Source organism: Heterocephalus glaber, unplaced genomic scaffold (assembly GCF_053883595.1).
Source record: "Heterocephalus glaber isolate CG9 unplaced genomic scaffold, H.glaber_assembly_v1.0 deba00000621, whole genome shotgun sequence".
Lineage (NCBI taxonomy): Eukaryota > Metazoa > Chordata > Mammalia > Rodentia > Bathyergidae > Heterocephalus > Heterocephalus glaber.
Window position 1 is genome coordinate 17,539,127 of NW_028258153.1, and position 4,227 is coordinate 17,543,353.

Consider the following 4,227-nt stretch of genomic DNA (forward strand, 5'->3'; position numbering starts at 1 on the left):
GGGGTACTCCCCTTATCTACAGGGGCATATTCCAGCTTCTGGACAGGTGCCTGAAATTTCAGAGAGTACCAAACTGTACATGCTATGTTCTCTCCATACATACATACTTATGATAAAGTTTAAATTAAAAATCATGCATAGTAAGAGATTAAAAACAGTAACTAGTAATGACTAGAACAATTTTAACAATATGCTGTAAAATATTAGATGAGTAAGATCTCTGTCTTAAAACAGTCAAAGCAAATATTAATATTTTTAGACCATGGTTGACCATGGGTAACTGAAAAATGAATGAAACTGTGGTTAAAGGGGATGACTGTACAGACTTTGGGCTAGGAACAAATAAATACCAAGTTTAGAGGTGACCATAGAAAATTTCCTAGATGAACTGAATTTTGGATTAGAGACTGAAAGTGAAAGGCAGGAGTTGGTAAGGATTTTAGTGAGGAACAACCATCCCACATACTCAGAATGCCAGGTCTCCATTTCCTTCCTGAATGGTGTTGCTTGACACAGGCAGAACTAGTGCTGAGAGGTGTGTGTGATTTGCAGGTGGAGATTTGTTACTGGTGTGCTAGCCCTTCCTTTAATATGCCTTTCTGAACTGTGTTTTGACATAGTCTGTGCTCAGCACCTTGGCACCCTACACTGTGTGTAGGACACCTGATGGTCCCCTGATCCCAGGTCTGCACTCCTGGGGGAGAGGCGGTGCCTTTGGGACTTCCTGGGTTACTGTGGCCAATGGCCCGAAGGTTTCATTCATTACAGCAATACTTTCAGTCCTGCGACTCTTCTCTGCAGGTCCCTAAATGGTAGATCATGCTGGGAAGTTGAGTAGCTTGAGATTTCCATCCTGAAGATGAACCATGATCTGTATGGACAGGGCTCCTCCTCAACCCTTCATAAATTCCTTACAGTGTCCCTTGAATTTATGTCTCCTTTTAACTCCCATGAGGCCCTGCTTGTGTGAGTTATCTTTGTCAGATAGATGATTAGACAGATAGATAGCTCGATCCATAGGTAGACAGACAGACTGACCACCTGGTGATTCAACGGTACAGAGACAATTATTCTGTGATAACAATTACCTATTGCTTACACAACCAGGTCAAAATTCTTTACTCTAAGATCAATGTTCCTTACAAACTCCCTCTCAGCTCAACTGAAACTCTATCTCTTTTCTTACCAGCTTTTCTCCTTCTTTCGTACTCTGTCCTATCTCTGAAGTGAAATCCACTTTCTCTGCCTCTGTGGCTTTCTTTCTGTGAGATACACAAGTGCTTAAAAGTTCCTCACTTTCGTCATCCAAGCCATACCCTGGAAAGCATAGGTTCAAATCCATCTTCCCTAGCACACCTTCCCTAACATGTCATTCCTCTCTTCTGTGTTTCAAATTGAGCGCCACAACTCATATTTTTCTCAGTACAGAACTTGTTCATCTAATTAGACTTAAAGTGTTTTATGTCAACTAGAGTGCAAGTTCCTAAGGACAGCAGCTATTTTTTTCATTTCTTTTACTTTTTCCTGTCACCACTCAAGCCCCTGCTAGATCCAGAATCAGTATTATTTTTAAACCTAAAAGTAGCTCCAGGCAGCCACCGAATAATAGGCAGACTATTGTATAAAACATTTTAACCTAGCATTTGGATTTGTAACGACTCCCCTTAGGGACAAAATCCAAAATGGTGCTTAAGCTTCTTATCAAACCTTCACCTGTCTATTCACTTATACTGTGTGCGGTATTAGTGCCATGAAGTCACTGTTAGTGTTCTAAAATCCCTAATAATGCTATATGCAGTTATTCATCAAATTTTATATGTGGTGTGCTTTCTCTGAGCTAGTAAAGGAAGAAACAATTTGACCTTTTGCTATGGTATATGTCCTGTGGAGGTAAATTACAGCAAGCAGGGATAAGAAAAACAGTGATCTTGGAAGGCTTTCCCAAGGAGGTGATGCTTGTACTGAGACCTAAGAATATGGGAAGGAATCACCAGGCAGAGTGACTAAAAAGGCACCAGCATATGAAAAGGCCAGATGGCAGAAAATAGATTATCACACTCCAGACACTGGGAGACCAGTGGGCTTCCACTTGGAAGTAAGGATAGTGGCAAGAATGGCTTTGGCCTCAGAGAAGAGTCCAGATTTAACTTAAAGTTGATGGAAAGCTATTGGAGACTTTTAAATGCATTGCAGTTTTTTCCATAACAAATTGGATGAGGTTTAAAGAATTAGCTAGGCATGAAGACACTGTATTTTCATGGGACAGTTGTTTCTACAGAGTGGCCCAGAGGAGTCATGGAGAGCAGAGAATGCTTGTGCAGGAGTTCTAGATGTAGCCAGGATGGAGCTCAACACCCACCACACCCTACCCTCTTTGTGGGGAGCCAGGGCTGGTGGAATGGCTGGACCCTGATTCTGCAGGATGAGAGGAATGGGAGAATCTTTCTCAGGCAAACGTAATTGCTGAAACCAGTGAGCTAGAAAGTTGCAGGGAAGCTGAGGTGCAAGGCCCCAAAAGATCAAATCCTAACAAGTTCTGAGGTTAGAGGGCAAGGGTCATAGAGCTGAGAATTGAGGGTGAGGCAAGAGCAAGTCGGGAGTAAAGAGGCCCTGAGAACTTACGACTTCCTTTGGAGGAGGCGGTGAGAAGTGTGTGGTACTGGAGACCCTATTGGAATCCAGTGATGGGAGCCTGGTTTTTTTGTACTGTCAGGCTGGAGAGACAAGAGTGCTCCCTTGACATAGACAAGGAAGTTCAGGACAGATAATAATTCATTACAGGGATTATTATTATCTACCTGATCGAGGAGTTTAGCTCATGAAAGTAAAGCCAAATCTGTCTTGTTCATAACTATTTCCCCAGGGTCTCCCAGGCTGGTAGGCACCCAGTTTCCTATCTGAATGCAGATACTAAATAAAATGATGTGTGGAAGGGGTTAGTCACAACTGAATGACTGTTGAAAAGCTGGTTTAAGGTTAATAATTAATTACTGAATACGTACAACGTATAAGGGCTACATTTCACCTCTACTGTGATATATGTATCCCAGAAAGAAAGGTATAATTAAATTACACAAAAACCTTGCATTCTACAAAAGCCACACCAAAAATAAAGGCACTGGGGAAGGGGAGAAATGAGATTGAGACAGACAAATTAGCACTGAAGGAACGCATAAATAGAGGGTCAGTAAAAACAATAATTCTAATTAAATCCTAGAGTTTAAAAATCGAAATCATACTAATTTCTTACTAAATATACTGAACAAACTAAAAAGTTTTTAGACTAAAAAATCAAGGTAGTTTGATAAAATGTATATTAACAGATTATGTCTGCACATGATGGAGATAAGATAGAAATTCACAAAGATTGAGGAAGATTGGGTAAATGAGGCTCTGGCAAACCTTATTACTATCTGACAGAAAACATTCATGTGCATGAAGACCCTGGGCCAATCCACACGTCACTTATGTCCTGTTAACGTTAGTCTCTTATTGCCAATCATAGATGAGCTATTCCACAGTCTAGAAACACGTTTAGGAGTACAGCAGACAAGATTTACAAACTTTGAATTCAGAAGGTCAAGAGAATTATCTCTCTGAAATATCACAAATTTTATAGAAGTTAGGCTCAGGATGGCTTAATAGAACATGTTGTGTCTAGCATTCAAACTTTTAGGTATTTTTATATAAACCTCTGGATTTTCTGAGTTTCTTCCCTTCGTAGCTAGTGATTGCATCCTGTTCAAATGGTGATTCAGTCATTTACATTACCTGCCTGATCCTGTAGGCTCCGGATCTACCAAGGCTGGATATACCCACTGGTCTCCAGCGCTCTGCTCATGTGTTATGTGAGTTCATAAGCGAGGTGTTTATGACTTAAGGAATGCCTGCATTTTATTTATATCCTCAGGGGTTTTTTTGGTAGACTTTTCATTACCCCAAAATGCATACTCTTTAATTTAAAACTGACCCAGATCCATACTAAACAGGTCACAGGTAAGTGAGATAAATGAATCCCAGAAATAGAAAAAGAAATAATGAGTTTTATGGGCAAATCAAACATTACCCACCTAATTATCACAGTTAGATGCTTAAGGAAGATCTGTTGATCACCTTTGGGTAGTGAGTATTTTAGTGCATTCTTTTAAATTTAATTTGATTTGATTGCTGTGGTTCTTGTGGAAAGAAAGTATATATAATGTCAATGTAATTTTATTAGCTGCCTCC